At 39.1% G+C, this 11,970-nt stretch overlaps 1 gene segment (V, D, J or C); it reads left to right on the top strand.

The window, feature by feature from the left end:
• The first annotated feature begins 559 nt into the window (after window positions 1–559).
• On the top strand, window positions 560–3,020 carry LOC308428057 (T cell receptor alpha variable 22-like). The segment is given in 2 exons: window positions 560–638; window positions 2,719–3,020.
• The last annotated feature ends 8,950 nt before the right edge of the window (window positions 3,021–11,970 follow it).

The following is an 11,970-nucleotide window of genomic DNA, read 5'->3' as shown; positions in this document are numbered from 1 at the left end:
AAGAAAACCTCTCTATAAAATAAACAATCTAAAGGAATTTATGACCATTGATTGAGCTCCACAAAGGAGACACAGAATGAATTATTTAAACCAAAGAGAAAGATAAACACAAGCAGAGATTGAGGAATGGGATAAACCACACTATAATAGTAGCTGAGTAAACTAATAGGAAAATATAAAACATTACAAAACTTACAAAATGACATATATAATTCATACCTTTCAGTAAAACCTTTGAATTATTAATCAGCTCAACTCAACTATTCCTTAAAAATATCCAGACCAGGAGATGGTAATAAACAATAGGATCCGTATGTTTGTCAGCACCAAAAATCTCAAGGTCAAATAAGTCACCCCTTAAGGGGGAAAGGATGGAAAACAAGGTGTTTCAAAGAAATGGGACAAAAACACAAATCAAAATAAAAACCAAAACCAAGCATATGTTGCTGTTCTAATATCTGATAAAATAGACCTCAAACTAATATAGGTAAGAAGCGATAAAGAGTTATTTTATACAGCTTAGTGGAACTTAGCATGAGAAGGATCTTCCAGCGCTTTCATGGAACCAGAGAGCACTGTGTTTCTGTGGGACTGGAGAGTACTGTGTGGCAAGGCCTCTGGTCCCAAGGTTCTCAGAGGTCAGTACAGTGTCTGCCTCATTTAGGGTCTGACCATCTGAATGAGGACATTTTTCCTGTTCCTGGGAGCACATGGCTCTCAGCTTATGCCCTTCTCTGATCCTGTTTGTTTCATTCAGATCTGTGTATCTCAGGCTTCTTTATTAAACTGCAAACAGTGTCTCCTGTTTTTACATATGTTCTTACTATTCACTTTCAGTAAAACTTTAGTAAATGCTTTTGAATTTATTTTGAACTGAATTACAGAAACCTAGTAAGTAGCACATGATAAGAACTATCAGCTAATTTAGAAGTTTAATCTACACGATGCATCACTTTTAAAAATGGTTCACCTTTAACCAACACTCCATCTAGACCATTATGTCTTCTGATCATCTTGCATTTCCTTAAAGGAACTAAAGGGGGGAAAGCAGTTGCTTTTCTGTGATTTGTGGAATTAGATGGTCAGAAGTCACTTTTGCTAATACTGTTGGTCCACTAGGGGGCGCTGCAGGTTTCCCAGAAGTGACTTTTTGAAATGCCTAAAGCAATTAAAGAGCAATTCAGCAGGGCAGGAGGTATGGGATGAGGAACAGTTAGAGGATGGAAATGGAGGGAGATAACGACTGGACTGTAAAAAAAAGAAAGAAAGAAAGAAAGAAAGAAAGAAAGAAAGAAAGAAAGAAAGAAAGAAAGAAAGAAAGAAAGAAAGACTAGAGAGCATGAGAATCTGTCAGGTCACAGGCAGCAAAGTTTATTCCTGTTTGTTAGCTTTGCTCATCTATAGTACTATTAAACTCATAGAGCCCAGAAATCCACAGTGAGGACTATTCTGTGTGGAGACATAAGGAAATAGAATTTTACTGGTCAACTTGAGGACTGAAGTTCAATAGGAAACATCTCTGCTGCATTGCTTCAGTTTTTAAAATTTTATGGTGGAAATTCCCAACATTCACTGAGCCAGAAATTATTATAAAACTGGTGATAGCCAAAGTTTTAGCTATCTTCTCATGGACTAGCAGAAACAAGATCAAGCAGCCGAGAGGAGGAAAAGTAATAGAGAACAAACATAAAAGGAGAAATACAGAGACCACAGAACTTGTGTGAGCCTACAGGGTGCAGGGAAGGGACTGGAGAAGAAGGAGAGAGGTAGGAAATGAATCAGAGTGAATGTGGTGTGCATAACCTGCTTGTTTTGACAAGTGATTGTTTTATAGAAGATATTTTCTTTGCAGATGGTGATCCGTTGATTTCAAGAAATCTTAGGCACACCTCAGCACACATTGCACTCTATCAAAGACTTTTACAAGAATTTTTATATGACTGATTTCTCAAATACTATTGAATTAAGGAATTTAAGAAGTGGTTCAGCTACTGACTGTCCATCCATCCATCCATCTATCCATCCATCCATCCATCCATCCATCCATCCATCCATCCATCCATCCATCTATCCATTTATCCATTCATCCATCCATCCATCCAACCAACCAATTAACCATCCATCCAACCAACTAGCCATCCAGCCAACCAGCCAGCCAGCCAGCCAGCCAGCCAGCCAGCCAGCCAGCCAGCCAGCCAGCCAGCCAGCCAACCAACCAACCAACCAACCAACCAACCAACCAACCAACACCCTCTTTACTTTTCATGCAGTTGGTGTCATGGCTTTCTCCTTCTCTGCATGGTTTCCATTCACAGCTAGGGGAGCAGTTATTGTGAAACCTCGCTGAGCTGCTGTGGGTGTGGTTTTCCATCAAGATGAAAAAGCTCAGATGTTATTGGTGCCTGGTAAGTGAGAGAAATAAAGAGTCTGCTGCCTGTTGGAAGTAAGCTACACACTTCCCGGAGCTGGGGTGAAGGCACATTAGCAGTTTGTTAGGATCCATGGCGAGGAGCCTGGGAACTGTTCTGGGGCTGCTGTGGGTGTGGCTTTGCTGTGAGTTGTGGTTTTCCCACATGGGGTTAGAGGTGCTTTAGAGAGACCAGTGGGATGGACAGAAGACAAAGCTGACCTCATGGGTATCTCCTGGGCTATTAGACAGGGGCAGAAACTAAAAATAATTGTTCTTCATATGGTTTTTCTTTTTTTCCCTCTGAGCAGGGGTGAGAGGAATGCAGGTGGAACAGAATCCTCCAGTCCTGAGTCTTCATGAGGGAACTGGCTCTGGTCTGAGATGCAATTTTTCTACCACCGTGAGAAGTGTCCAGTGGTTTCGACAGACTCTCACGGGAAGCCTCATCAATCTTTTTTACCTGGCTCTGGGAATGAAGGAGGATGGGAGGCTAAAGTCAACATTTGATTCTCAGGAGCGCTACAGCACCCTGCACATCAGGGATGTCCAGTTGGAGGACTCGGGCACTTACTTCTGTGCTGCTGAGGCACAGTGCTCCCATCAAGGCTAGAGCCTGGCCCCAAACTGCAGCTGGGTGTGCAGCTAAGGCCCCACCTCTGTGAGACAAGCAGCAGCCTTCCCACAGCTGTGGGCTTCCAAGTTTATGCTGTACCTCTGTCACCTCTGCTAACACCAGACAGTTCAGGGTGTGGTTTCACGTCACTGTACCTTTTCCCTCACAGATTCCCATTGTCAAGAACAAATTCTTATGAGGACAGTTGCAAATTAGAAAGACAACAAAGTTCAAAGTACTGTCGGATCTGTTGGCACCATATTAACTGCTCTTAACTTAATGTTTAACAAAAGGCTTTAAAGAGACATGTTGTTCATCAAACAGAAAAAGAGATGACACAATGTTTCAGTCAACGGAAGATCTTTTGATTATGTAGAAGAATGAGGCTGTTAGTAGTTCTTTGGGAATTTCATATGTCGCACTCTGATCATGTTTACTTCTCTGGCAATTCTTACCAGGCCCACCCCTCTTTACTCACCCAGCTTCTCTCCCTTTGATTTTGGAGAAAGAGAGAACCTTCACGTACAGCTTGTGCCGTCTATACCCCTTAAGGCCTTCTCCGAAGAGCTGTTGAGGCCATAACTGTAAAGATAAGATTGCCCTTTTCCTAGCGGCTATCAGATGCCAGTATCTTCTTGGTTATATGTAGAACTGCCCACCCCCCCCCCCACATGCTGGAAGTTTGTGTCGCTTGAGCTCTTGTAGGTTTATTTATTTCTTTCAAATAACCTTAGTTTTATTTAAATAACCTTCAGTGAGAACACAGTAGTCTAATCAACTGTTTTCTCATCCTCCAATTCACCTCACAAGGAGGTGTGCAGACTGCCTCTCAATGGAAGCTGCCCTGGCCTCTGTCCCGGGCCAGCTGCTGGACCTGGAGCATCCACAGTGGAGTGGGGCTCTTGATTGCCTCATCCATGGACTCTATGAGGCATACAGCTTCCCACACAAACACCTGGATATTATCAGTGATGTCTTCGTTGTTGATGTCTACTCCATACCACATTTCCCCCTGTGCATGTCGAGCCCACAGCTTGTTGAAGGTGTTTGTGGCATCAAAGCCAACGCTGTCACAAAGCTGCCATGGAATAATCTCCAGAACCTTGACATATGCCCCAATCTATAGCCGCTGTTTCCCTGGAATGGTCATTGAGTAAATTCGCAGGTATTTGGAAAGCTCCATCTCAATGGCTCCACTGCCAGACCCCATAGTTATTCTTGATGGCCCTCCTCACAATCCTGTTGGCATCATGTAGAGATGCCTCTGTCTCCTTCATAAACTGCAAAGCTCCACCACAGAGGATAATGGTACATGTCTAGGCCTTAGGGCAGCGAGTAAAGAAATTGTATCTCTCTCCTCCAATTTGGGTCTCTTCAAACACAGGGCAGCAGCCCAGCACTTCTGGAATTAGAGCATCCACACTAGTCTTTATTGAGCCTCCACAAGCCCTCACTGGCTCTTCAGATCCTCCTAAGCCATGCAGCCAGCACAGAATATGTCCCTATCAGCAAACTACTGGTGACCACATCCCAAATAGAGAGGTTAGACAAAGTCATCATGGAGTAACTGGTTTGGGCATCATCTTGGAAGCAGCTTCCGGTACCAGAAACTCGTCTGTGTTCATGTAGGTCTTGTGGATGCTATTCCAACTACATTGAGTTAATGTAAGTTAATTTTCCTTCTAATTGAAGATTCAATAATAAAATGAACAACTAAAATTCTGAATTTCATGCGAATTATGATAGTTTGAATGAAAGTTGCCCTCATAGGCATGCTTTATCCCTCATTGATGAACTGCTTGGGAAACATTGCAATATTTGTGGATTTGTTGGATGAAGTGTTGGATGTATGTCACTGGAAGTAGGCTTTGAGGTTTAAAAAGCCCACACCAGGCCCAGTGTCACTTTCTCTGTCTACTGATCCGGATGGAAAAGTTTCACCAGCACCATGCTGCTCACTAACATGTTCCTGGCCATGGTGATAATGAACTAATTCTCTAAATCTCTAGGCACGTTCCAATTTAAATTTTGTTTATAAATTGCTTTAGTTATGGTATCTCTTCACAGCCAAAACAGTAACTAAGACACAAATCATAAAGCCACTTTTACTTTATCAGATCTCCACACCTTACAAAAGAAAGTTTGAGGAAGTATTTAATCACTATTAGGCAAGTCCACCACTATAAAAGTTAGTGTTTATAACAAAAGAAGACTTACACAAAACTCAGGTGTATGAGTAGCTAACTCATTTAAAAAATGTTCCCCTGTAATCATCAAGCTTTGATTTAAGAAAGTGTGTGTCAGCAGCTAACTCACTAGATGTGTCTGCTGATATCTTCATAGTGCACAACACAGCCATAAGAGCTCATGTCAGCTTTGTCCTTTCTAAAAACCAGAAACTGTCAAAAATTCAGTTTAAAGTTTTACATTTATAAAGAGCATCTGACATCATCCAATTGTACAACTTGTAAAGAAAGTTGCTAGAGGATAACATTTGATACACCAGTGAGTAGTTGCACAGAGCCAAGCAGGACAGTTAAAGGATGAACACACTGCTGCATCAAATCCCAAGATACAGCAACAGAGCAATGCCACTTACTTTTTATTACAATTTTATTATTTTTGAATTTTATGCAATATATCTGATTCTAGTCTTTCTTCTCCCTCATACCCTTCCAGGTCCACTTCACCTCATGCCCAACTCAATGTTCTCTCAACTAACCCTCAAAACCAAGATAATTAAGAAGACAAAACAACGCCCATGACAACAGCACACAGAAAAGCATTCCCATTGGTCTAGTAATTCTGAACTTGAAGCCTGCCTTGAATGTGGGGATATCCCCATTGTCACTCCATTGGAGAAAACTGATTTTCCTCTCCCATCAGTTATCAGAGCAGAAGGCTTCTTGGTTAAGGGTGGGACTTTATGTGCACTTGCCCTTTGCTGTGCTGGGGTTTTGTATGGCTTCAGTTTTTTCAGGTCTTGTGCACGATGTTACAGTCTCTGAGAGTTTGTATGTACACCAGCAACATCTTCAGAGATCACTGCTCAAAGACAAGGGAGAAGTTGTCAGAATTGAAATGATCTCACACTGGCAGTGCTGGCCTGTAATATCAGCACTTGGGAAACTGAAGCAGAGCAATCACAAGTCAAGGGCCAGCCTAGGAGTCATAACAAGAATTGCGTTAATTCAGTGAGATGGAATGTGTTAGCCCCTCCAAAAACAAGTAAAAGGCAAGAGGCCATGAGAAGGGTTCTGCTGCACCCTAACTTGATGCTATCTGAATGTGTTCTCACATTGTTAAGCCTTTCTGCAATGTTCTCTGTAGGGCTTGTGTTATCCATGTATTAGCTGGGGCTAGGCACACCGTGGTCAGTTGTTCTAGGCACACCATTGTCAGCTGTTCTAGGCACACTGTGGTCAGTTGTTCTAGGCACACCATTGTCAGCTGTTCTAGGCACATTGTGTTCAGTTATCCTAGGCACACAGTGTTTGTTCTAGGCACACATTGTCAGCTGTTCTGGGCACACCATGGTCAGTTGTTCTAGGCACACCATTGTCAGCTGTTCTAGGCACACCGTGGTCAGTTGTTCTAGGCACACTGTGGTCAGTCATTCTCTGCAGCATGACTAGGAGTGTTTTTCTTTTATGGTCTTCTGCTGCTGTGAAAAAGACTTTTACAGAGGAGGCACACTTATGAAAACATAAAGATAAGTATTTAAAATGCAGTTAGGAATTGTACTGGCTTAGGAAAATGGCAACGGGAGATTCTTATATACAGTTCATGACCTCTTTCTTTATCCATGGGTATCTGGTTAAGTTGACAATAGCAGGAATGGATTTCTTCCCATTGAGTCTGATAAAAGTCCAATTCAATGATTGTTGGTTTCCTCCAAGATAATAAGTGCCATTATTGAAGACTTGGGTTGTTGGTCATTGTTGTGGTTTATGGGTTTGACAGCTGATAGGACTAATGATACCTTTTGCCCTTGGCAGCTTTCTGAATATCTTTGGATACTACGAAAACTAGGTCTCAGGAAAAAGATTTCTAGATCAGTTGTATCCCATTCTTCCAAGTCCTAGGACCAGAGTATATTGTAAATGCCAGAGTTCAGCCTCGGCATGGTTCTGGAGCCTGAAGACAGATATTTGGTGTTGATGAAAGTGAAGAAACTTATCACTTGTTAACTTTTAAGTGAGTGGACCCAAATAGAGTGTCTTTATTCATACAGCCACAGTGCTTCTCGCCTAAGCAACGGCACCATTGTTATTTTATTAAAAGAAATAACATCAACATTATAAAAAGCTCCACAATTATGAGCCCCCAACAGTTTCCATTTCTCTTTTCCACTTTCTGCTGGGTCAATCCCTCCCTAATTTTACTTTGCACTACAAAGTACAATTTCACCAAGCGAAAAATAAATGTCAAGTCAGGCATGCCCTGTAGAAATGAGTATACACACACACACAGCTGGTAACAAATATGGTTATATAGTTATGCAAGGTGAAAGACACAGTAAACAAGTCTTAGCTTCAAATTTTTGGAGTCAACTAAGGGCAATAGCAACAGTCTGTGTTGTTTTGGGAGTCTCGTCTTGACATGTTCTGACCAAACACTTGAAATGTAGTTTCTCATCCCTGGAGTTTTGCTAAATAAACTATGGCTTTTTCAGGAGCATCATTATCCCAAGTGGCATAACATTATTTTCATTATTCATGTATACAGGTGTATTTATATATTTTTTTATGTAATCTTGGGTAAGTGTATATAATGTGATTGCCTTTAGCTTTTTTCAAACACCCTTAATTTTACTTATTGCCCCTTTCTCCCTCTCCCCATTGCATTGATCTCTGTCCTCACTGTCCAGTTAAAACCTTCTTCACTTTTCCATTTTCCACTTCAGAGCACCTGAGTCCTGCTATTGCTGTCTCAGGAAGTCCCTTCCCTATCCCCTCTTGGTCCCTCTTTACTTTCCTGGTTTCTTAGCTTACTCTCCACGCTACACAATCTAAAGATTTGAACCTAAGAACCATAAATAAGAAAAAAAATATGTCTAATTTGCCTTTTTGTGTCTGGATTACAATATAATATTTTCAAGTTTTTGAAAATTTTACTTTTTTAGTTGAAAATACCACTGTGTATATTAACCACATATTAAATATCTATTCTTCAGTGAAGCACATTCAGGTTGTTTCTATTCCCTACCTATTGTGCGTAGAGCAACAATGAACATGGTTGAACAAGTATTTGTGGAGTAAGAATTTTGGTCATTTGGATATATGTCAAGGACTGATGTAATGGTTCATATAGTAGAGTTAATTTTGGTTTATTTGATTTGCCACACTGGTTTCAAGAGTGGCTGCAGCAGTTTGTACTCCTATCAACAATGACTGATGCTGTTGTAAGACCCCAAGGGGGTCTTAGCTCAGGAGCATGACGCACCGAACACAATTAGACGATAGATCACTGCAATGGTAAGAGATTTTATTCCATGTACATGGGGTTGCTCATCCTTGCAGGGAGAGTCAACCCCAAACTCAAAAAACACACATCTTTTATTATCATCAGTGGGTAAACTTCAGCAACAGGGTAGTTGTCTTATTCTCATTGGTGGATCAAAGGACCTTTTCAGGCATTGACTAACCTGATTAAGGGGCTGTTTTGGCTTGATTAGTCATTTTCTCATCTAGACCTGTCCCTGGCCTTGGGAAAGGGCCATTTTGGAAAGTCTCTAAGAGGAGGGAGGAACTGGGTGGTCAGGCAGGGTCAGGATGACTCCTGGTGGTTTTTCTCGGAGTTTATCACAGGGAGGGGTAGAGGGTCTTTTTCTGAAAATTGTTTTGTCTTAACTCAGTTTAGTCAGCATAGCTTGACCTGTACACTAAAACTTTGTTTATATATTCTCAATAACTTTGAGAGGTTTAAGCTGATGATGATGCATATTTGGACTTTTCTATGAGATCTTGTGGCTGTCAGCCAGAAAATTCTGTCCTTGCCTACTTTCTCAAGAATGAGGTATTTTGGAAAAATTTTAGAGTCCATAAAAAAAACTTTATTTTTTATATTTCAAACATGTTTACATGTCTTCCTACATGTCTCCTAGCCAACATTTTTTTTTGTGGTTTTTACCTATTTTGACTGGAGTAAAAAGACATCTCAAAGTAGTTTTAAGTTATATTTCCCTAATTGCAGAGGATGATGATCACTTTTTGAGATAGTTCTTAGTCATTTTCATTTCTTTTTTTCAGAGAAACTTTGTTCAGATCCACCATTTTCGTGTTTGAGTTCTTTGTGTATTCTGGCTGTTAGTCCTCTGGCAGATATAATGCAGGCTGAGATTCTCTGGCTTCCTTTACACTGGATATGATATTAGCTACACAGAAGCTTTGTTGGGTCCATTTGTCAATTTTTAGTCTTAATTCTGGGGCATATGGAACCCTATTCATAAAGTCCATTCTACATCTATGTCATGCAAGTAGGTACTGCCTATGTTTCCTTCAGTTTCAGGTTTCTCACTGAGGTCTTTGACCCTTATGGAGTTAGTATTTATGTGAAGCGATAAGTATTCTTCTGTATGTGACACCCAGGCTTTTAGTACCATTTGCTGAAGGTGTTATCTTTTTCCCAGTGTGTGTTTTGGCATCTTCATCAACGATCAGATGGCTGTGGTTGTTTATACTCATGTTTGTTTATTCCATCGATCTACATGTCTGTTTATGTGCAAGTGCCATGCTGTTACTTTTATTACTATATATCTGTAAAATAGCTTTAAAGAAAGTGTAGTTTCTGGAGCATTGTTCTTTACTTTCTTAGGATTGTTTTGGTTATCTTGAGCTTTTTATGGTTTCACATCAATTTTAGATTTTTTTTATTTCTGAAAAAAAGTGGAAATTTTTTATTGGAATAGCATTAGGTCCATACACAGTTTTTGGGAAAATGATCATTTTCACAGTATTATATATAATAATTGATGGTCCTAGGAGGCCCTTTTAGTTTCTGTGTCTTTCTCAATCTCTATCATTAGAAATTTCATTGTAGAAGTCTTTTCTTCTATGTTAAATTTATTTCAAGATGTTTTATTTTTACTACTTTTATATAAGACTGTTGTGAATGAGTCTGTCCCTGATTTTTTTCTTAGCATTTTTATTATTGGAATTTTGAAAGTTTTTCCTCAAATTGATTTTATATTCTGCCACTTTTCTGAAATTATTAATTATTTCTTGGTGTTATATCATAGAACTTTTGTGGTCTCATATATGATAGCATATTATCAGAATATACAGATAAATTGACTTGTTTTCCTATTTCTATCCATTTAATTTTTTCTCTCATTGCACTAGCTTGTAAACTTATTTTTTTCAAAACCTACTTTAATTATAATTCCTTAATGTTTTAATCTCCCTTCTAGCCCACTACCCACCAGAGAGGTAAGAAAAAAGAAAGATTAATAGGAAACGTTGGTTGTAGATCTGTTTAGAAATAGTAATGTGGGGTGGTTCTAATCTTTGTCGTCAGCAGTCCAGTCCACTAGAAAAACATCAATCAACAGTGGCAGTGCAGTCAATTTGGCAAACACTAAACAAAAATCAGTAGCAGTGGCTAGATCCAGAAGAAGCTTCGAGGCTCTGCCAATTAGCATGAGTCTGTGGATACAGCAAGAAGAAGCCAGAATACTGCCAGGAGTTCTTTGGTGTATTTCTCTCTTTGAAGTCACAAGTGATGATCAGTGAAGAAAGTAAGGCGAACAAATGCAAGAGCATCATCAGCGAAGACCAGTGTCAGCACAGCCCAATGAAGACCAGCAAAGGGTGTACTCTTCAAACCTCACACGTTTTCTCAAGCATCCACTCCAGTAAAACATCATATGCCCTTTTAGTGGGCAACTTCTAGGAAAATACCACTTGTCTGCTCTCAGCAAAACATCCTCTCATAAGACAGTTTCCAGACAAACATCACATGACAGAACTGAGTCTCAAAAAACCCCAGAAATTCCCACTTCAGTGAGTGCTAACAGTGGGCAGTCTTAACTCATTTCTGGTTTTAATGGTCTGCTTTGAGTTTTCTTCATTTAGAAAACCATTGGCCAAAATTATACATAATTGTTACTTTATTAAGGTATGGTTCCTCAGTCCTACTTTCTTAGGGCTTTTATCATGAAAAGTTGATTAGATTTTATCAAAGAAACTTTTTACATTTGTTGGTATGATCATGGTTATGAGGGATATTGAAAACCTATGTCTTTGTTTAGTTTTTTCCCTAATTTAATGCTGTATTTAAATAAGGAGTTTAGAAGTGTTCCTTCTGTTTTTATTTTATGAATCATTTGAGAAGTTTAGTTTAGTTTTTTTTTTATTGTTAAAATGCCTTTTATTGAATTATTTTTTTTTGTCTTCAAAACAAGATTTATTTTTTTTTAACATGAAAATACATGGAAAATACATTGGTCTCTTATCTGTTACAAATAAGACTCAAATTATTAATCATAACAAGAAGTGTTTCTTGAGATATTTCCATCTACACAAAAGACTAACAGCTTGTTATTTTTTAAAAGATTTTAAACATTTTTTGCTTAAAATTATACATTTTTGTCAGTACTGTTTTTTCAGACATTAAAATAAATTTTACATAAAACCATGTGAATATGTTTTTTAGTCAGTACTTGATTTTTTTCAAGGGCTTGACAGTATGCATTGAAAACGTATTGCAACTAGTTTAGTTTTTTAAAGTCTGGCAGAACTCTATTTAAATCCATCTGGGCCTGAGCTTTTTTTTTGTAGAAAGTCATAATCACTGTTTCAATCTCCTTAATTAGTTTTTATCTGTTTAAGTTTATGTATTTTTGATTTAATTTTAGTTGGTTATATGAATTTGTAAATTAGGCCATTTTCTTTATCTTTTTCAGTTTTCTGCAGTACAGTTTTTTTTTTAATGGTGGGAGGGGACA

The sequence above is a fragment of the Micromys minutus genome, assembly GCF_963924665.1.
Source record: "Micromys minutus genome assembly, chromosome: 12".
Classification (NCBI taxonomy): domain Eukaryota; kingdom Metazoa; phylum Chordata; class Mammalia; order Rodentia; family Muridae; genus Micromys; species Micromys minutus.
Note: the sequence above shows the minus strand (reverse complement) of the source record. Positions and strands in the feature narration are given on the sequence as shown.